The sequence below is a fragment of the Saimiri boliviensis genome, chromosome 6 (assembly GCF_048565385.1).
Source record: "Saimiri boliviensis isolate mSaiBol1 chromosome 6, mSaiBol1.pri, whole genome shotgun sequence".
NCBI lineage: Eukaryota > Metazoa > Chordata > Mammalia > Primates > Cebidae > Saimiri > Saimiri boliviensis.
The window spans coordinates 20797306-20820903 of NC_133454.1; the positions used below are offsets into that span (position 1 = coordinate 20797306).

At 38.5% G+C, this 23598-nt stretch overlaps 1 protein-coding gene and 1 non-coding gene across 4 annotated transcripts in view; one reads left to right on the forward strand and one right to left on the reverse strand.

Moving 5' to 3' along the window:
* The window catches only part of TENM4 (teneurin transmembrane protein 4), a 3045593-nt gene that overhangs the window by 1110638 nt on the left and 1911357 nt on the right, over positions 1-23598 (forward strand). For all 3 annotated transcript variants that reach the window (XM_074400388.1, XM_074400391.1, XM_074400392.1), the window contains one exon: positions 18534-18587. The gene's annotated coding sequence lies outside the window, so the exon portion shown is untranslated. The remainder of the gene's footprint in view (positions 1-18533; positions 18588-23598) is intronic.
* Positions 6361-6467, reverse strand: LOC120360998 (U6 spliceosomal RNA). Its single transcript, XR_005577363.1, has one exon. It is a non-coding gene; the product is annotated as a U6 spliceosomal RNA (small nuclear RNA).

Here is a 23598-nt window from a genome sequence, read left to right on the forward strand (position 1 = left end):
CATTTTCTCTGAAAGGTTGGCAGTGTGAGGGTAGTTTGGGGCTTGTCTGTCAGGGAGGGGTCTTTGTCATCAATTTTCTCTCAACATATAGAGAAAAAGTGTGGCAAGAGAAGCTATTATCTGCAAAGATTATTTTTATGATGGGGAAGGATTATTTACGTGTTCTCTTCTTTAGAAATTGGCACTTTTCAAGGTCTCTAATGGGCCTGGATTGGACTAAAACATGCAATATGAATAAGCTATCTCGGTGTCTTGGCAGGAGCCCTGCACAGGCTTGCTGACCACAAACAGGGCCCCGGCCGTGTGGGGCTCCAGCAGTTCCTCACGGTCCTCCTTTTCCTACAGAACAGGACCAGGGAATGAGTGATGGCCCTCCTCTTGTACTTCGTCAGCACTGCAGAATGCAAGCAGTCTTTCCAAGTCTTCCTTTGTCATGCCACCCCTGATCAGATCAAAGGAACTTTTCCTTTTAAAGGATTTATTGATAGGTACCTGTTTTGGAAATAAGAGGATGGCCTCTGGGTTCAAAACCCAGCTGTGCCACTTCCTAGTTGTGTGACCTTGAGCAGGTTGCTCAAATTACCTGTACCTCAGTTTTCTCATCCATATAATGGGACAGTGATGATAGTATCTATTTCACAGGTTTAATATGAAGATTAAATGTATGTTTCTTTTTTCTTTCTTTTCTTTTCTTTTTTTTTTTTTCTGTCACCCAGGCTGGTGTGCAGTGATGCCATCTCAGCTTGCCTACTAGGTTCAAACAATTCTCCTGTATCAGCCTCCCAGGTAGCTAGGATTACAGGCGCCACCACCATGCCTGGTTAATTGTTTGTATTTTTAGTAGAGATAGAGTTTCATCATGTTGGCCAGTCTGTCTGGTCTCAAACTCCTGACGTAGTGATCCGGCCACCTTGGCCTCCCAACGTTGGGGGATGACAGGTGTGAGCCACTCCGCCTGGCCAAATGTTTCTAAAGCACTTATAATAGTCATGGTATATAGCAAGTATTACATAAATACCTATGAGATTAAAATAAAATATATAATCTCAGAGGACAAGTAGACATGGGTATTTGAAGTCAGAACTTTGTCCAGCTCCGTGGGTTTGGGTTGGAATCCGAATCTTAGCTCCCCTAGTACTTCTTTCCCGTTTCCTGGTATGTGCGCTGCTTTAGAGACGTCAGCTTATTGAAACGGTGCTTAACTACAGGCTTTGTGAGTGAGGGATGCTGTGTATCCCATTTATTAGTTTGTCCCCACCGCCTGGTGCTGCACAGTTAATTGAAGTCCTTGCTATTTTAGTCTCCTGTCTATACTGAAAATTCACTTTTGGGAAAGTAAATAAAAAATTAGGAGTCTGTCTCCTGCTTTTTCATCTCTGACCCCTTCTGAGAAAGAGCCGGGGAATGTCTATTCTTGACAGAACTCCCTTCCCCATCGTAAGTGAAAAAGCCACCCAGTAAGAAAACCAGAAGATGGAGCCCTTTCTACGGAGCCTCTGTCAGTTTAAAGTTGATCTGTCCTACTTAGGAATAATCTCCTCTCAGCTTTTCCTTCTGATACCTGTGGTGATTTCAAATTAGGGTGGATCAAGTCATTCAGAAACCGTACACTCCTCGTCCAGGGACCAGTGAGGTGGAACTGAAGAGCGAGGGAAAAGGTCCAGGTTATTTTGAGGAAACTTGGGGCTAAAAGATCCAGGGCTGCTTAGAGCTGCAGAATTTCCCTGGAGAAACTTCTGGCAAGTGTTGCACCATGGGTAAGACCAAATAGCTAAGGCAATGTGACTCATCTGCATGGCCAAGAAGAAATGTGTTTCACAGGAGATAAACTCAGTGCCAGAACCATCCACAGTGGGGAAAAAAAAAAAAAGAATCAAAATGTGTAGTTAATGACTTTGTGTATAACTGCCCATGTTGAAAATACAGAAAGAAAAGCTTCAGAAAAGGAAGTAAAAAATCATTCTCATTAACAATAATAGTGAATACTAGCTTTTTTAAATGATCAGTTGCAGAACTTCAGAGATGTAGTGCAGAATCTTGTAGGTAGAGATACTTGAGGAAAGTGTGTGTGTTTATATTCCAATTTATTTCAAAAAATCTGTTTTTATCATACAGCTTAAACTTCAACAAATGCAAACTATTGAGTCCAATGATGAACTCATTCCTTCCAAGCTTTCCTCATCCATTTTAGACACCGATGGCTGTCACCACACTGTGATTCCAGAACATTGTGAAAATTCTGCGGAAACCGCATAGGCATTGAAGTCACACAGACTTGCATTCAAATGCTAGCTCCTTGATTTACTTGATATATGACCTGAGATCAATTACTCAGCATCTAGCAACCTCAGGTTATCAGCTAAAATCACTAGCGGGAAATTAGAATATCCATTTCTCAGAGAAGTTGGGAGTGCCAAATCAGAAAATATCACTCAAACCACATACCTCAGTTTCTTTCAGGTAGTAAGATACAATAAATATTTACTTCATTAATACTTTATGGTGGGACAGATACCCTAGAAACAGTGGCAGTAGCCTGCGTATTCTTGGTAAGAATAAGTATTCAGAACATTCATCTGTTACTAGACTTTATGATACCTTTTGTTGTTACTCAAAGAGCAGAGTACTCCCAAGACAAATGAACTTCCTTAATGGCTGTTACCATAGTTACTCCCTATTTTTATCTTAGAAAGTGATACCAAAGGGGAGACGGGAAGTACTGGGAAGGAAAGGGTGTGGTCCCTTTAAATGATATGGAAGTGAGGAAGGGCATGGTCCCTGTCTAGGGCTCCACCCTAGGGCCTGTGCCCAGGGACCTAGGTGAAGACAGGCGTTTTTATTTTCCTGCCCAAATGTTGCATTTCCCAAGACCATACTGGCCACGCCCACATCCTATGCCTATAAAACCCCTGAGACTCTAGCAGGCAGAGACACAAGTGGCTGGACATTGAGAGGAACACATTGGCAGAAGAAGACACAATTGGCTGGACACTGAGAATATGTCGAGAGGAGCATGCTGGTGGAAGAGCACAGGACAGATGCTGGCACGCAGGCAGGCCATCCACTGGTGGAATGAGGCAAAGTTTGGCAAAGGCAGTTGGAGGAGAACCCCGGCTGCTGAGCAGCCTGATCCACTCCATCTTCTAGCTTCCCTCATCTGCTGAGAGCCTCCTCCACTCAATAAAACTGTGAACTTATTCTCCAAGCCCAGGTGTGATCTGATTCTTCTGGAACACCGAGGCAAGAACCCAGGATACAGAAAGCCCTCTGTCCTTGTGACAATGTAGAGGGTCTAATTGAGCTGGTTAACACAAGCTGCCTATGGACGACTAAACTAAGAGAGCACCCTGTAACACACGCCCACTGGGGCTTCAAGTGTAAACATTCACGTCTAGACACTGCTGTGGGGTCAGAGCCCCACAACCTGCCTGTATGCTCCCCTAGAGGTTTGAGCAGTAGGACACAGAAGAAGCAAGACACACCCCCATCGCATGGCCCGTGAGGGTACAAGGGAACTTTTCTGTTTTCAAAAGGACCTTTCACATAGCAGAAAGTCAATAAATATTTGTAGAATGAATTAATTAAAAACTAATGAGCATTAATCCTTAATTAATAAGGTGTTGTTATTGTATTTCCCTATACCCCACAGAGGAGGGGGGAAAAACAGCTATGACAAGCTAAAATTGGAATATAAGGGAATTTAATTGTGCATGAGCATGTACATTTAATTCCACAGATATATTCTGGGATAAAGACTCAATAGAATACACATTTCTTATTTATTCTTTATCTATACCTTCAATCCTAGATCATAAGATTCCTCAGAAAGATGGCTCTTAGACAGGATATTCCACCATTATATATAAACAATTGCACATATTTGTTGGTGCAGGAGGACATTTCTGTAGGTACTCAGACATCTGAGTTCTTGTCCGTCATCTAGCTATGTGAACTTGGGGCAAGTTGGTTCCCTTTTTTGAGCCCGTTTCTGGATATAATTAAAAGATTGGGTTTGACAATCTATAGATTTTTGCCAGTTCTAAAATACTTTTAATTATGTGGCTAGGAATTTGGTTATGACCCTTTGGAAATAGTCGTGAATGCCTCGGTGTTAGTACTTGAAAACATACAGATGATTATATATCTATGTATTTGTGTGTTTCACTAGACCATGAACTTCTTCAGGCCATGGCTTACTACCTAGAACAGAGTGTGCAAAAATTAACTGAAAATTATTAATTCTGCTGTTCAGATATATTAATAGAGTTCCCAAGTTTGAATTGTGATTTAGTCTATATTTTTTTCAAAAAATGAGAACTAATGCTAATGACAATTTTCAAATGGTCTTATATTGTACAACTTTAAGTACAGTTCAGGTAAATGTAGTGACCCAGAGGGTTAAAATGAAGTGATTAAAATGGCTTTGTCTGCCATTTTTCAAAGGGTATAGGTGTACAATCCTATAAGCCATTCCTTCCTTCTTCACGTTGGGTGATGAGCAGGACATGTGCCTCAGACTTTGAACTTGCTTCAGTCACCATTTTTATCTACGGCTTGACTGAAGATACAGTGGACAGCTCATTGCATGCACAGGTGACAGAGATCTGGAAGGGAGAACCCTTGTAGTTTCACACTGAATCATAATCCAAAAAGAATTTAACAAGGTTCCTATGATAAGACAACTTGTCTCATAAAATACAGTAAACAAAGAAGAACACACTACCCAGATTTCTAAAAAAACCAAATGTGTTACACAGATTCAGGGCTTAGTGGTTACAAATCTAAAACATCTTAAGGGTTTTAAAATAAGAATAGTGGTAATTATCACAATAACAGCCATCATTTGTTGGTGATAGTAGATCTCCCTTATCTATGTTTCTCCTTTGTTGTGGTTTTAGTTACCTGAGGTCAAGTGCAGTCCAAAAATAATAAATAAAAAACTCCAGAAATCTACAATTTGTAAGTTTTAGATTGTAAGTTATTTTAAGCAGCATGAAGAAATCTCCCACTGCCCTGCTCCTTCCCACCTTGGACACAAATCATCCCTTTGTTCAGCATTTCCATATCGTGTATGCTACCCATCCACCCATTAGGCAACAACATTGTCTGCTCCTGACATCCAGCTATCGACATCTACATGGATTAAGGACTCAGAACCACCTCAAGCACATGATTTTCCTTCTGATGTATTGTCAGAAGGTCAATAGTAGCCTATAGCTACATCACAGTGCCTGTGCCATTCATCTCACTTCAACTTAACATGGAGGCACAAAAAGTGTGAGTATGATGTTTAGAGAAAGACCAATTTTACCTAAGTTTTGTGAAAGTATATTATTACAGTTGTTCTATTACTATTGTTAATCTCTCACTGTGCCTAGTTTACATATTAAATGTGATCGTGGGTATGTATGTATAGGAAGAAACACAGCATATATAGGATTCTGTACTACCCATGGTTTCAAGCATCCACTGGGAATCTTACAGTGCATCCCACATGAATAAGTGGGGATGACTGTGTTTACTCTGTGCCAGGAACTGTGTTAGATGTTACATCTCTGAGTTTCAAGGCCAACACCTTTTCAGTGTACCATGTTGAAAGTTTACTTAAGACAACCGATGATAGGACTCTTACAATGTTACATGATTTTAAAAAGAATTAAGATAGCTAGGCAGGCGGAATCCCATGTTTTGTGCTAGTGAAACTTAGTTGAAATCGTGTTCAAATTTAGATTCCTTAATTTCATACGTACAGTGTGTGCTCCAGGGGAAAGTGAGGGACCTAGTAACCTTATTTCCCAAGGATTACCTGGGGAAAAAAGTGAATAATAATCTGGATTACTAGAGAGGGGAAATGATGGCTGTTATTAGAAACTGAAAAGGCTATCCTGTGACTGTTGTATGAGGTCTATTTTATCTAGATCCTGAAGAAAGAAGCAGGGTGTAGAGTGAAAGGAACATAAGTGGATTTTAGCTTAACAGAGGAAAAAAAAATACTGATAGTGAGTTCTGTCCTAATACTGCCAAATGAATGAGAGTCCCATTGTTAACGGTGTGCAGGGATAAGTTGGACATTCACTGATAGAAAAGGAAGACTGGAACTGATGATTGAAGAGTTGATTCAAGGTCAGTTTCAAAATAGTAATTGTATTATTCTCTGATTATATATTGATAGAGACTGCTTTAGAGTTTGCAATCAAAACCTTTTCTGATTTAGCTGAAACTACTCCATTAAAAATCTGCTAGATGTTTTATAAATACTCGTATAATCCCTGCCCTCTAAGATAGTATAACAAAGATATTTCCGCAAGTTTCTTGCTTTCAATCCTCTCACTTATCATAAAATTTTTTTCTTTTTTAATTTAATTTTTTTAATGCTTCGTGAATTTGCATGTCATCTTTGTGCGGGAGCCATGCCAATCTTCTCGGTATCATTCCAATTTTAGTATATGTGCTGCCAAAGGGAGCACTATTTCTCATAGTGAGTCTAAGACATAGGCTCTACGGTTTTGCATTACTAGATGGTAAAACTAACCCAAAGAAGTTAAGCAATATATCTAACAATATACTGTTAATTCTCAGTAGTACTATGATGCAAACATAACTGATTAACAGTTCTAAACAAAGCATCTTCCTCCACATTTTCATAAAGATGCACAAATTAGAGTAATTTTAAAAAGACCTTCATTTTTGTAGTTTTTAGTAATTAAATTCTGTTTTTTGTGACTTTTACAATAAAAAAGGCATGTCGTGAGAAATTTAGAAAATGTAGTAAAATTTAAAATTATAAAAAGAATAATACCCTCTATAACTCTACCATCTGTAAAATTACTTCAACTATTATAGTGCATAATTTTGTGAGGTTTTTCATACATATATTTCATGAAATATATAAATATATAATCAAAAATAAATATTACATGTAAATATACATACATGCAAATATATACATATATAATTTTGAAGATAAATAGGACCACCTACTCTGTGTTATTCTTTCCTTTTTATGGGAAATACAGTTTTGTGAGTATATTCTAATATCACTAAACATTTTTCTTTTTAAGATTATTGTTCTCACTGTACTGCGTGCAATACATTTTTATTTTCTCAACACATCCAACTGAATATTGTATTTTTTAACAGTGTAAGGAGGTATTTTTTAAATTGCGTATATGTAACATTAGCCAAAATTATTTAAAGTCAATAAATTTGTATTCAAGGACTTCTATGTTGTGATGAATATTTTATTTTATAAAGCAGTTGTAGGTACTGTAGTTGATTCTTCATGATACAAGAAGGCCCTGAGACTATTCTGTAAAACATATATGTTCTTTAATTTTCTTTTGTAAAAACGTTTTTGTCTGTTTGTTTTAAATTTTAATAGCTTTAGCTGTACAAGTGGCTCTTGGTTACAGTGAATGCACTGTGCAATGGTGAAGTCTAGGCTTTTAACGTACCTGTCACTAGAGTAGTACGCATTGTATCCAACAGGAATTTTTTTGTCCCTCACCCCCTTCCAGCCCTCCCCTCTTCTGCATCTCAATGTCCCTTATACCTCTCTGTATGCCTTTGTGTACTTATACCTTAGCTCCCACTTATAAGTGAGAGAAAGTGATACTTGTTTTTCCATTCCTAAGTTACTTTACTTACAATAATGACCTCCACTTCCATCCAAGTTGCTGCAAAACATATTATTTCATTAATTTGTATGTATTTAATAGTATTCCACGGTGTGTATATGTATGGTATACGGCATATGGAGTATACACCATGTACTTGCATGCAGTGTGGTTAGAGCAATAATTAAACCAATATTTAGTGATATTAGACTATACTGAATGAGGTCTATATGCCTTATTTCCTTTATCCACTCATCAGTTGATGAGTGCTTTGGTTGATTCCTTATCTTTGCTAATGTGAATTGTGCTGTGATGTATACACACATACTAGTATTCTTTTTATATGATAAATTATTTTCCTTTGTATAGATACTCCGTAGTGAGATTTCAGGATAACATAGTAAATGTACTTTTAGTTCTTTGAGAAGTATTCCTGCTGTTTTCCTGAGAGGTTTTACTAATTTACATTCCCCGCACCAGTGTATTCTCTTTTCACCACATCTGCGCCAACATCTATTATTTTTTGACTTTCTAATAAAAGCCATTCTAGGTATGATAAGAAGGTGTCTCATTGAGGTTTTAATTTGCATTTCCCTGATAAAATGTCACTAAATTATTTTTCTAAAGCATACACTTTATTTGTTTCAGCCTAAAGATAGCCTAAGAAAACATAAAGTTCTGTTTTTATTGACATGCTTAGAAGAATTGTTTCCCTGAAATATTGAGACTTGTCGTCAGTCACTTTAAAGAGGTGAAAGGAATTTTTTGCTTCGTCTGCCCTCAGGACTGAAGATAGATTAGGGGTAGCTGAAAGCAGCCTCTGGTTTCCCATCACTCATGCCTGCTTGATCTAGCCCCCATCCAGCACTAACCTCAGTCACCTACTCCTCTGTTAGCACTTTGGCCTCATTCTCTCTCTTGAGCGTGCCAAATGTATTCCAGGCCTAGATCTGAACACATGGCATTCACATGGCTTAAAAAGCTTTTCCTAAATATTCATTTGTATCTCTGTTTCAACATCACCTGCTGAAAGAGGTCTTCCTGACTCCCTTAGCCCCAGAAACCCTGCCCTCCCTTTCTTCTTTTCCGTCAACCTACCTTGACTCTGCTTTATGTTTCTGTATACCACTTCATTAGCTACAGTCATGTCATATAAGTATTTGTTCCTTGGTATTTTCGTTCTCATTTATTAAATACAGGGGAACTACAATGCTTCTCTCTAATCAGTAGCAACCTAGAATAGTGCTTGGCATAGAGTGAGTAGCCTACATATGCTTATTGCCTGAATGAATAAGTGAGCAGCTTGAAAGGCATGCCTGGGAAAAAGATTCCATTTTATTTTTACTAAGTTGGGAAGTCAGGGAGGATGTTGTGCTCTTTCCTAGTTTTTCTTTGTCGATGATCTAAGTAAGAGAGATTATTTAAGAGGCTGAACCTGAACATAAAGGTGGATTTATTCTTCAATATTGGAGTTTATGTGGGAAGAACAAAATCCAGCAGTTGTCCTGAAGGAAAGCTAGGAAGAAAAGACCAGCTTGTCAATATGATTGGGCTAGACAGAGAGTGGGAGGATGAGACAGAGTCAAACGGGATTTTTTTTTAAAATGAAAAGAGTCGTTTCTCAGTGGCACCTGGTAGATAAATAAACCTTGGCAAACTGACAAGACCAGATACAGGTATTAACATTGACTTTCTATATTCGTGAGTGGAAAGTAGGTATACTTAAAGGGCCCAGAATAAGTGGAATGCTCTTATTTTTATCAGAAGAGTAATGATAAGCTCATTAATTGTCTATGTGGACAGGTGATACAAGCCTCAGAAGTATTCTTTTGGCTTGCAGTTTTAAGATCCCATAAAAGAAAATGCAATCAAATTGTGATTTTTTTTTTTTTTTTTTTTTGGAGAAGGGAGTTATCCATCAGCATTAGAGTCTTGATAAGGCTATATAGATTTCCTAAGAAAGACACTTCTTCAAAGGTGATAACATAGTTATCTCTCTGTCATGCAGTGTAATTGATAGCACTATTCAAAATTAATAGACTTTGGTGTGTAGTAAATTAATGCACAGCATGCTCAGAGCAGAAAGCTTACCACTTCTGGGGTGTTTAACCCACATCTAGAAATCTAGTAACATAAAAAGTGAGGGACGGGCGAGAGCTCATGTCTGAGGATACGGCAAACACTGACAAGTTTTACAACATGGTCATAAAATCAGACTTAACAACCCCACAGTCCTGCAAGTGAGACAGAAAGGTGTTCAAAGGAAACCTGTGCTTGTGATACGCATTATCCCTCCTATTTATTTTCTTACCATGAGCTTACAGTTCCCATTGGTGGCTCTGCCTGAGCTCTTATAAATATGATAACATAGAGTACTGAGGAAGTATTACATTAATGGGGGATTTCTATTAGTCTTCTGTGACCTACATTAATATAGGAACATTTTAATAGACACCATCATAATGAGAACAAACCTACTAGCATATGTAGTCAGAAGGAATGATCTTGTTTTAGCTAGAATGGGAAGGAAATGAGAGTAAAGTAAAGAGAATCAAATCAAAAAAAAGCATAAAAATGAATGAAAATAGGGGCCAGACAGGCTGGCACTCTTAGAGAAACTAATGTAGAAGCAGCAGTTTATCTTGTTTCTTGTGAGAACTAGACTGGAAAGTTGGGGGGAAGTGCCCATCTATGTTGCCACAGAAGAGTTCACCCAAGAGGTAAAATTGATTTTTGTCCTTATTCTCGATGTTCTAGCAGATAGATCAAGGCCTTTGGAGGCTAGAAATCTTGATTAAGATTATGGCCCTTTTGTTTGTTTTATGTATGATGTTTGGACTGTTATTTAAACTCCTGGGGTATTGGTCTCTTAATCCATATAATGAAGGCAAGCAAGCCAATTTGTAGCGTTATGATGATGAAGAAATCGGATTAGACATGTTAAGGACCAAGCACAATGCTTGGAACAGGGCTGTCATTTACGATGTACTGTTTGTGCCCTGCACAGTCACTAAAGGGCACCATTTGCATCTGTAGGACAAATTGTAAGCACTCTCTCATGGCATGCCCATACTTTTCATCCTCATTGAATACCGTCTCTCAAGGTGTCTACTTTGAGAGTGTAAAATCAAGATGATTTGTCATTACCTTCTCAAACACATTCTAGCAATAGCAGTGATAAGAAAGACAGGACAGGGAAGACTTCTGAGTTAATGGCATGTATCATTCTTTCTATCTAAAATATGGCTCTTACCTCTTATATTCAGACTTTTTGTGCCTTTTTGGGAAGTGTTCCCTGATGCTTTACATGTCTTTTTTTTCTTTTTTCTTTTTTTTTAAATCTCAAGCTAGATTAGATCCCTCTCTTCCAGGTTCCTGTGACCTTCTGCATTGATCTCATAGGCTAACTCTCTCAGGGTACATTCCACGTTGTATCATAAGTGTTCTTTTTTATTATTCGATCACAATACTGTGAACTCTTCGAACTTCTTACTTATCCCTGTATGTTTAGTTCCTGATTCAATGTCTGGCACAGTTACTGCTCAGCAGGTGCTTGTTAAATAAATGAGCACACAAAGTATCATGTGCAAATACATTGCAATATGACCTTGAGAAAGTTACTAACCCTTTCTGAACTTCAGCTTCCTCATCCATAAAATGGGAGAAAATGTATACCTAGTAGCTAATATTGAACTATATAAAACACTTGGGCTAGAGTATTCACTCAGTAAGTTGAGCAGTATTTCATTAGTATTATACTATTTTATCACCATATTCAGATATAATTAAATGTACCAAAAGTATGCCATTATTGAAAAAAATGTAAACATTTGTTTAAAAAAATCCCATTGAGCTCCTTAATTCTCAGGGTGTCTGCTCTACAAAGGTGCCATTTTCCCTTTTCTCACCACAGGGATCCATCTCTGTTTCCCCTTTGCACTTTTTGTAAGTTCATACATTTATTGCATCTGACGCTGACAAATCCATTATGTTTAATGAATATCCCTTCTAACATCACGCTGCTTAAATGAAGCCAGAGTGCCTAATGATTTTGCTTTTAACGGTGACTTTGTGTACTCTATTTCTAAAGCTTAGCAGAGCTGATCATCATTTTAATATTTCTGAAATCCTCATAGTAGCTGTTAAATTTGTACCAACGCTTCTGAACACTGATCATATAAAATATGCAGGACTAGGCACCATAGGGAGATACAAACAGGAACATGGTCCTGCCTCTCCCCTTGAAGTTCAAGGTCTCAGATCAAAAGTTTCTCAGTTAATATGCTTAGAAGAGCCACTCACAGTGATATTCTCCATGGCCATGAATCAGATCTCTTGAGTTAAAAAAAAATTACTTGGGCAGCTTTTAATGCACTGGATATGGTACTATATGCGTTGAAAATAGATCTGAATAAGACACATGCTCTGCCCTTCTGAATCAAGTAAGTTAGTGATGAAATGAGAGTGGAGAATATAAACACACTTTTTTTTTTTAATATATTGGGCTAAATGTTTTAGCTGAGGTAAGCATCCAGAGTGTTGGTGGTAATCAGCGAAGAAGAAGTCAGACTACAGATTAAGGAAAATCTTGAAAAAATGATGAAAAAGGGATTCTTAAAAAGCATGCTAATGTAGGTTATCACATTTTGATCCTTATGAGAATCAAAAGAAAAATTTAGCTCAAAACAGTTACTTAATTATTGAATAATAATTGAGTAATAATTGAGTTATGAGTGAAAATAGTTGGGAAAGGGTACTCCAGGCAGAGGGAAAACAGGGGTAGAAGTGTGGTATAAAGTTACTATAAATGGTTGTACTGAAAGTGTCAGATCAAGGTAAGGACTGATGAAAATTGAGTATGGATAGACTAGAAACAGGCAGGAGAGTCAGGCCAGAAAACCTAGATTTTGTCCTGCAGGAGGAGTGTTCTCATAGTGTTAAGGAAATAAGTGATTCACTCAGATTTATTTTTAGAAAAACCTATTCAGCCACCATGTAGAAGATCGATTTGAGAAGTTCAAGACACAAGACAGGAACACACATTAGAGGTCTCTTACAGTGGTACATGAGAAATGAGGAAGGCCTGGACTTTGCACACGGCTGGAAAGGAAAGAAGAGAATAAGCTGTCGTGGAGACTATGAGTAGATGACACAGGTAATTCATTTAATGATGTACGTGATGAAAATAAAAGAGAGACAGAAGATTGGATGAGAACATCAGGATTTCTGTCTGGCTGTGTGATAGCACAGAAAGAGGAATGAGTTCGGTTTGGCCATGTTGTCTTTCCAGTGCCAGATGGGCAGTTTCAACAGGAATTTTCATATATGAACTGGAAGCAGAGATAGAACCTCACTGTTGGAAACAGTGACTTGAGAGTCTTCTGCACATAGATAGAATAAGCTTGAAAGGAGATAAGACTGTGTAAGACATGCCTCTAGAGAAGGAGAACGTAAGTAGGGGTTTGGAACATATTTAGGAGAGTAAAAACTTTCAGTAGAAAAATGGCAAGACAGGGTAGTTTTTAGAAGCCTGAAGATGATAGCTAACTGTATCAGTTATCAAACAACAGTGTGTGTAATAAACAACTAAGGATCTTGTACAAGGTTCCTCGGCCCCACCCTAAGAAAATCTGCCTCATTAGGAGGAAGCCTAGGAAACTACATTTCCCAGTAAGCACCCAGGTGATCTGATGCAGATGGTTCATGAATCCCACTCTGAGAAACACAGACCATATCACTGTTGGAGTGGAAGAAGGCTGAACACAGGGTATGTGCTCATCAAAGTGCTATGCTTAATGAACCAGATGTGAGCCTCCTCCAGATGTGCTTGGCAGGTAACCAACAGAAGAAAATTCTTGTTACCAATTTATACTTAATTCCCTAGACCAAAAATATCACCCAAAGATGTGTCAAAACCTCACACACCCAGAGCAGAGTTTGCAGACACAAATAAAAGTCAGGCTGGGGAAAATGAAGGAAATTCAATGCAATATATTTGTATTCTGTCACTGAGGCACTGTCTAATGCTGCTGTAACTATGATGTATAGGTCTATCAAAGCATGTGTTACCATGGTCTGAATTTCCCAACTGGAGAAAAATGATTAATGTAGAGATTTGCATTAGATGTGGTCTTGGACGTCAATATTTCAGCTTAGGTAAACAGGAGCTTTACCTAATTTATTGGCTCTCATTATGGATGGCTTCTAGAAGCCAAATTCCCCCTCTGCCTCCAAAATGACTTTTCATGCTCTGCAAATCAATCTAGAAGAAGTGAAGCAAGTTGGTTAATATTTTAGAAAGAAAAAAAATGACTTCACCTGTCAGGGGCTTAATTGTTGTGATTTTGACCCATTTGGAAATTAGTTAACATTTGCTTCAGGCCTCTGACTTCATGTATTATTTATTTTCATCTTGGCATTGCTCAAGTCTCTTCATGTGCAATACGCTTATAACGTGAGAATCTTTTTCTAAATATTGCACTTAAATAATAGCATTATGAATCTGATAATTTGAAGCCCAAAGGGTATTCTCCACACACATACACACACATGGATATTATTTCAGGCCACACTGCTTTGGGGTACATTTTAGCTCTCCTTGGCAAAGTTTCTAGATATTACAGTCAGTATTAGAAAGCAATTTCCTTGTAAGAGTGTTATGTTGCAAAGTGTGTCAGAAGTTAATCAAAGGGTAACAATGCAAAAGTCTGTGCATATGGCTTCCTGGAGACTGGGGCCAGCCCATGCTGTCAGTCACTGTCAAAACTCTATCACACAGGGGCGTACAGTACCTTTTTCTCTCCTGTGAGAAAATGTTTCTGACCACAAAGGTCATTGCCTTTATGGAATAAATCTATTAGCCTCTTGTTGTGGTATGAATCCCAAGGAGAAGGCATCTCATCAGCTGCCTGGCTCAGATGCATGGTCTCTGCAGCTTCTTGCAGTAGAGGGTCAAGCCCTGGAGCTTGCCTCTGACTGTCAGCATCAGCATAGGCCCTTCGTATCATAACCTCTGCATCCTGGTGAATAATCACTTATGCCTGGCCTCGAAAGGGACTATCGCATTATTTGTTCCATGTAATCATGGGAGAGGAGTGCTTTTGAAATCATTACACAAGCTACACCTTCCAGCCAGCCTGGGCGTCCTCAGAGCTTAGATGGGAAAGGTAATCTGTGAGAATATTCCATCATGCCAGTGCTATAAGAGGAGGGTGATTTCGAAGCTGCTTACAGAAGAAAGGCTTAGAGACTCTTATGTATTTCTGAAATGAATACCACCTTCTAATCACCTACTTTTTGTTGTTGTTCTTGACACCCATTTGAAGTTGAACAAAAACCAGTGTATAGATGAGGACTGACAGTTGTTTCCCAGACGCACAGAACTAACCATTGCAGCTGTCAGAAACTAGGCCATTTGCATTTGCATCAGTTTGGATTAAATCTTTCATTGATTTGGGTCATCATTTATGTACAAAACTCACAGAACAAAGATTATGCATGTCCAATGTAGCCTTTTTAAAAGATCTTCAAGCACAAGCATAGAAGTTCCAGGGATTCTATTCACCAGGTAAAATGCAGACTTGGTGAAGGTGATTTTTATTGCACAGACGTTAACTAAAAATCTGCTATTCACAGCACAGTTTGTCTGTATGCTAAAAATCTACTCATCTTTCCAACTTTATTGTAACCTTCTCCATGAAGCTGTCTTCAGTTCCTGAAATTATAATTAATTGATATCTTCCCTCAGGAATTTGTAACCAAACTCATGGAGGCTGGGATTTGATGTTCTGTTTTCCTAGTAATGCTCCCTGAAATCAATGCCGAACAAATGCTAATAGTATCTGAATGCCAGTAAGAAGCAAGGAAGGGAGAAAGCCATGCAGGCAGGCACATTTGTATTAACTCAAAATAGATAGTTTTGATACAAATATTTATAAATATTGTGTAATTCAGAAGCACTTTCACTTTTTTTTTTTTTTTTGGTGTTGGGGGATAGAGTCTTGCTTAGTCACCCAGACTGAATTGCAGTGCCATGATCTCTGCTCACTGCAACCACCATCTCCCCAGTTCAAGCAATTCTCCCATCTTAGCCTCCTGAGTAGCTGAGATTACAGGCATCCACCATCATGCCTAGCTAATTTTTGTATTTTAGTAGAGATGAAGTTTCCCCATGTTGGCCAGGCTGGTCTTGAACTCCTGACCTTAGGTGATCCTCCTGCCTTGGCCTCCCAAAGTGCTAAGATTAACAGGCGTGAGCTACTGCTCCCAGCCTCTTCTTAAATGTAAGTTCCAGTTTTACATCATTTCTTTGCTCATGCATTTGAAATCGGTGATTAGAAGCAGCCAGGTCAAAAATGGAATGCTTTGCTCCTTGGGCATTTTTTCCACCAGATACCCCAAATCAGCAGTCCCCAGGCTTTTGGCACCGAGGACTAATTTTGTGGATGACAATTTTTCCATGTACTGGGGGTGGGTGATTCAAGCACATTATGTTTATTGTGCACTTTACTTCCATTATTGTTACATTATAAGATACAATGAAATAATTATACAACTTACCATAATGTAGAATCACTGGGATCCCTGAATTTGTTTTCTTGCAGCTAGATAGTCCCATCCATGGGCAATGGGAGACGGTGAGAGATCATCAGGCATTAGATTCTCAGAAGGAGCACACAACCTAGATCCCTCCTAGGCACAGTTCACAATAGGGTTCATGCTGCTATCATAATTGCATGCCACTGCTGATCTGACAGGAGGCCCAGCTCAGGCAGTAATGTGAGCTGTAAATGCATGTAAAGCTTCACTTGCTTGCCTGCTGTTTACCTCCTGCTCTATAGCCTGTTTCTTAACAGGCCACAGACTGATATTTGTCATGGCTCAATGGTCGGGGACTCCTGTTCTACATTATTACTCTCAGGTTCCAAGTTTCACAGATTCGTAGAGCTGGGGCATAATCCAATGAAGCTCTTTGCCAAATGTGACCTTTGCTCCACTTCCCAATAAGTTTCTCATCTCCATCTGAGACATCCTCAGCCTGGCCCTTCACTGACTGTTAACATTCTGATTACAACCATTCAACAAATCTCTAGAAATTCCAAAATTTCCCTCATCTTCCTGTCACCTTCTGAGTCTTCCACACTCTTCCAACCTCTGCCCATTACCCAATTCCAAAGCTGCTTCCACATTTGTAAGTATCTTTATAGCAGTACCCAACTCCTGGTACGAATTTTCTGTATTAGTTTATTCTCACACTGCTATAAAGTAATATGGGAGATTGGGTAATTTATAAAGAAAGGAGGTTTAATTGGCTCACAGTTCTGCAGGCTGTGTAGGAATCATGGCAGCATCAGCTTCAGGGAGGCCTTAGGGAACTTATAATAGTGACAGAGGCAAAGGAGGAGCCATCACTTCACACTGTCAGAGTGGGAGGAAGAGGGAGAGCGGGAAGGTGCCACACAATTTAAAACAACCAGATTCCTTGAGCACTTACTATCACAACAAAGGGATGGATAGTGTTAAACCACGAGAAACCAGCCACATGATCTAAATGCCTCCTGCCAAGCCCCATCTCCAGCACTGGGGATTATATTTCAGCATGAGATTTAGGTGGGAACACAGATCAAAACCACGTCGGATGAATAATTAAAATAATATCTTTAAGTCTGCTTTTTGATTACATGTATATATGAATTGGGACCTGGAAAAGAAATTCGATGATTAATTAAATAAATTCAGGACTCACCATCAAACCTACCGATTAGTGATCAATATTTTTCATTAGGATTGTTATATTAGGGCATTGAGAAAAGCCAACCTAGATGGATCATAACTAAAATAATGTCCTTTACAAATCCAAGAATCCCCTTTCTCTTTCTAGTGGAAGTTTCTTTGCCAATTTTTCTTTTCACATGATCCTAATGAAGATTGATTTCTAATAGTACTGTCTCATACGTCTTAGAACTAGCAAAGCATAAAATGTCTTCTTTGAACTGTTAAATAAAACATGGAAAAGCATTGATACTGAAGACAGAAATGTAATGTTAGGGGTGTATGTATTTGAATAAAAATGTTTGCCCTGACAACTAAACACGTATAAAAGAAGATTTTTTAGTTTGACCTTTATGAATGTGAATTTGTACCTTAATGTCTGACATTCTTGGGATATTAAAATGAGACAGTCATATTAAAGCATAGTAGTTAAAATAATTTGAAGGTATAGAGTTCTAGCATCTTAAAGGAATCACAGGGTTTTGGTGGAAATTAGTTATACTCTTAATTATTTTATAAATAATAAAAAGCACTTAAATCATAGTTAATTTTGCATAAAGAAAAACCTTTTCTATATAATTTTTGAAATATGTAAGTTTTGAAACATCAGAATAGTTTCAGTATTCCTTCATGCTAAGAAACTTGCTTATGCCCAAGTATATGATTACAGATTTAGGATTAGACTCATTGCTTCCATGCCAGCATGAATTTCAGTTGCTTATTAACATGTGGGTTATAACATTGAAGAAATCAGATCATGGAAGATCACACACATGTTCACTTGCTATCTCATAGGTATTCTGTAATTAGACTGGATTCATTTGCCAGACCCCTGCCTGAGCTAAAGAGCTAAGGTACTGCTGTGGCTCTTTTGTTAAGAAATTTGAAGTTAGAGATTAAATGACTCTTGCTTCATTTTGCCAGGTAATTTCTGAAGGCTAGACTGAATGTGCGTCTGAATTCCGTAGGGGGTGTTTGAGTCACTCGATCAGAATATGTTTTTTTCTTATTGCCTTTTTGTTATTTTCCTGAAATACGAAGTGGGATTCTATTATTTGAATGGAAAAAAAATACCACATCCTTTATATTATACATCTGTCTATGTTATGTCCTATTTATTATGCTCCTATATTTCTCCTTTCCTAGATAAGTCAATGTTTTCACTGGACCGATTGGACTGAAACAGCAAGACTGAATGAGGTAAGTCATTTGGGAGGCTGCTGTGAACACACACTTACTCAGCGATCCTGTGGTGAACATACATTTAACCAACCTGGCTTCCTCGTATGGTCAGGTTGCACCTCGTTTGGTCAGATTCTTGCAAAGATCTGAGTTTAATACAGCAAACATGCAGGTGGGTAAAGCAATTCTTATTTTGATCCTTTGGCCTCAGATTGGTGAAGTGTGGCTTGCCTATATGTACAGAAGGTATATGGACAATTCTTTTGCATTGGTTGGGATGCTGTTGAGTAAAGGTGAGATTGTGAGAAAAGATAGCTAGACTGGAATTACCACTCAGGTATTTGTCTGCTGGCTTGAGAGGAAACTTAAGGTACTGTGATATAGTAAGACTCTACTCATTTTGGGGGACAGGTGTCATGTAATTCTTTTCAGCAAGTTGAATAGAAACAGTCTAGATAACAACACATGCTTTGAAACTGATTCGGTATCAGGGCAAGTGGGAATGGATTGGTCAGAGCCAGAATAAGGTGTGACTCTCTAGGGAGTGTTGGCTTCTCTGGTGCAATCTGAATTCTCAGAAGACCTTTTAGGTCATGGCTTCTCAGTCTTATTGTTTCTGGTTTTTAAATTGCTTTCCTAGAATAAACTAAATGACTTCTTTGAAGCAAGAAAATGTGTAAGTAAAGTCTTAAAATTATGTATGTCTGTTAATCTACTTATTCAATGTAGAGATACTTATTTAAGGAAATAATTAAAAACAAATTCTAAAATTTACATTCAATATTTTTCCTGTGGAATTGTTTAAAACTGTAAAACCTTGGGAAGAAAGCCTACTACCTAAAAATTTGGAGTTTGTTAAATAAATAATGACATAGCCACATGGTAGAATATTGTACATCTGTTAAAAGTTACAGTTGTGAAAAAATGTTTAATGGCAATAGAAAATATGGAGGCAAAATAATCAAGTAAGAACGTAGCATTCAGAATTATCTATATTGGGGCATGGTTTCAATTTATACCCAGACATTAGATGGAGAGAAAATACAATTTGTTCTCAGAGTTCTATTCTGTAAGATACTTTTTCCCAGACAATAATGCCAATCCCATAGGAATGTTGTTTACATTTTCTAAGTTGATGTGTTCAAATTAATAAACACCTGTTATGCCCAATAAACATTCATTCTGCTCATTTCTTCTCCTTCTGTCTTTACTGAACATGATTTTCTGAAGAAAACATTACTTCCCATCCTGTGCTCCAAAGGCAAGCCCATCTCATACTGGATTCACATCCACTTGCCCATGCTTTGTGCTACCTAGGAAACCTTTTCAATATTCTTCTTCAACTTTCATGCCAACCCTTCTTCTTTAGGGGTCTGTCATTTCCAGTTTATGCCTTGCATTTCTTTTCCTTAATTCTGTTATTCTTACATGACCAAACGAACTCTCCTGCCTTCGTGGCTGACTTTGGCTTTGGTGAATTGTTATTTTCTCTGTATCAACTCTTACAGGTTTGAGATGAGTGGAAAGGGTGAAGAGTAAGACACAGAAATGTCCAAACTTAGGAATAAGGTCCTCTATTAAGCAGAAAACATCCTGCAGTAGACAAGAGGAGCCAAAGAAAGGTGGATTTTTTTCTAAGTGGCTCCAATACAGTCTCTGGGCCTTGGAGGTCTGAGAGTTCTTCATGATGCCACTCCCACCTGTTCTCTACTGTGTAACCTTTGACATCTCCAATTACTTTGAACTTCAGCAACAAAACTAACTGTCCCGTCTGCCAGCCTCTACTCTGCTTCATGTTCTTTCTTATTCATGCTGGCTTTAATGGCTTATCTACAACTTCCATCTGACTTAACCCTTTGTTTCCTTATGACTTACTCAAATGCTATTCATTAGATTCAAGCTCTACAATTTTTCAGTTGCATTTTCAGAATCCCTTACTGTAATGTTAGGCCTGACTGTAATCCTTCTTCCTCTGAAATTTGTCCTCAGTCTGTTTGTACTAGAAACCTTGGAAGGCAAAGATGAAAACTTCCTAGCTTGAAAATCAGGATATCATAGCTCTATCTTGCTCTAGAAGTAGCTTAAACAATGTTGAACATATAATAATAATAATAATAATAATAATAATAATGTTCCAAGGTCATCTGTCTGTGGAGGCTAAATGGTTTTATATAGAGAGTATCATGTTGCTGTTCAGTGGAATTTCGTCATCAAATCAAGCTCTTTCCTGCCAAATGGATTTTTATAACCCTTCCTATTACTGAAAAATGTTGACTCCATAGAGTGAACCAAACAACCTGGTGGCGGGTGCCTATAATCTTAGCTATTCAGGAGGCTGAAGCCGGAGAATTGCTTGAACCTGGGAGGCGGAGGTTGCAGTGAGCCAAGATTGTGCCACTGCCCTCCAGCCTGGGCAACAGATTGAGACTCCATCTTAAAATATATCTCTATCTCTATCTCTGTCTCTATCTCTATCTCTATCTCTATCTCTATCTCTATCTCTGTCTCTATCTATATCACAATGACTTCATAATGCCTAAGGATTAACCATCTACAAATATAGAGAAATGTGGGTTTAAGAATAAGGTCTGGAGAAAAAAGATTTATTTCCTCACCATATAACAAAAGACAGAGCAACAAGAGAAAAGTATAACAAATTTATTTAATATAAATTTCATATGACAAGGGGGTCTTCAGAAATTAAGACAAAATTCCCAGGGAAAACTGCAAATTTTTATAGGCAGTCATGCAGAAGTATGATTAGAGGACAACAGCGTATGATCTAATGGCAGTAACCTGGGTAGGGGGGATCTTAGCAAGGCCTATTTGTTCAGTTTCTCCTCGGCATCACTGCATGGCATTAATTCCCTCTGGATATAGGGCAGGACACCTATCATACGTCCATCTTCAACGGAAGAAACCAGGAGAAGTCAGAGAGACCTTGATGCTTCTGCTATTTTCTTAATTTTGGAGTATCTCATCCTGAGCCCAACATGGGCAAAAGAAAAGAGAATTGCAAAGGCGTGGAGTGTCACTTCTGGATGGAGCAGATTTGCTCTCACAGCCACAGATGGCTCAGGATTATGGCTAAGTTCTTTAATGAGAAGAAACTCTAATTCGACATCAAAGTCTACCGGATGGGCTTCAAAGTAACCTCATGTTTTACTTACAGGCTGTTTGAGAGAGCCAGTGTTCTTCATGTGAAGACAAGCGAATGAAAACGATACATACAAAATATGCCATGAAAGCAGTAACACTTTCTGGCATTTATTCATCATTGTGAGGCAGTGCATTGAGCACATGGATTCTCCCATTTAATTCTACGAGGACCTCTGCAGCAGGCACCGTTAGTCCCATTTTTTTATATAGATGGGAAAGCCTGAGGCTTAGAGGGCTGAATTAGCCTGCCAAAAGCCCCTAAACTGGTAGCAAATTGCTTCTGGATTTGAATGCAGTGCCATTTAACGCTCTATATGAGCTTTTAACCCGAGGTTTCCGTTGTCTTGCACATGGACTGAATGTGAACCACGGAGATAGAATTTACTTGGGACAGTTAGGGAGGGTGAGGAAGCATTAGAAGGCCTCACAGATGTTGAAAGTCTAAAGGCTCTTAAGAAGTTTTAGGGAGCAGTGACATGAACTGTCTTCCCAATTCCTGCTCCCTCATAATCTCTATCTGTACCTCCACCCGGTCTCTTCCCACCCCCATTATTTGTTCCAAGGAGCCCATACAAATCTCTACCACCCTCTCATTGAGTAGCATGTTTATATATTTTGTTATGTAGTAAATATTTCTCCCCTGAAGCCTCGCAACAACTCCTCCCCATAAGAAAAACAGCTATGCCTTGTTTGCTGCTTGAAATGTGATTGTGTTTATTTGTTGGGATTGAAACCAATCACATAGAAAGATACCTTTGTAGGGGAGAAAGATGTCAGCTCTGCCTCGCATTCAAATACCCAGTCTTCTCTGACTCACATTGAGCAACCTTGAACAAATCGCTTTCTCTCTAGTTTCTTTTTTTTCTGCTTGTGCTATCCAGCAGCAGGGAGAGAGGCTAGCCACACCAAGTACGGTGTGATCACTCAAATATTAGAGCTTTTTATGCTCTTTGCTTCTGTTCATTCTTTCTCTCCTTTTGATCTAACAAAACTTCTTAAATTATAAATAAGACAGTAAGAAGGGTTTTTTTTTTCTCTCTCTAAGATAAGGGGAAAATGTATGACTTCAAAATAAATGTTAGTGGAATAGTGCAGCAGACCACGTCAATATATTTATTTGGCATATGGCACAGGATACCTTGAGGAAGATGCCACACTTTGGATGAATTTCAAAAGAGATTTTTTTTTTTAATGTAGTGAAACAAAACGACATCTCCAGACTGCTCTCAACAGCCTTAAGAATTAATAATCAGTTCCTTTAAGAAATCCAACTCTCAGTTTTGTCTCTTGAGGTTTTCCAGTATATCAACAGGTAAATAATTACTTTTAGATTTTAAAACTAAAGAAAAGAAAATGAGCATCAAATCAGGGTGTAGTACAAGGGAGAAGGTAAAGGTGAAATTCTTTTCCAGGGAAGCATTTTCTGAAATACACCTGGCTAGTGGTTTGGAAAAAATTTTCATATTATTCAATTTAGTGACACATAAGTATAAAACTTCCTTCAGGAAGCCTTTCCTAGCTGTCTTGCCTCCTCGGCCTAAGTGGTCATCTTGTGTTCTCTCCTGCCATGCTATGCACAGCTGTATCACAGGTCCATCACACAGAACTGTAGTCAAGCATCTATCTCCCCAGCTAGATACTGAACTCCTTGAGGGTAGGGAGCCATGCCATTTCCTCTCATTATCTACTAGCAGAGTGTGAGGCAGAGCATTAACTCCGTACCCAGTGTTGGAAATGAACTGAATTTGGCTATGCCTCAGTGGAAATGCGATTAATGATGGGGGCTCTTGTCCAGGATGTTTTCCTTCAGTTTAGTGATATAAAAAGTTTAGAGGCAAATTCCAACCTATGTATAAAATGACAAATATGC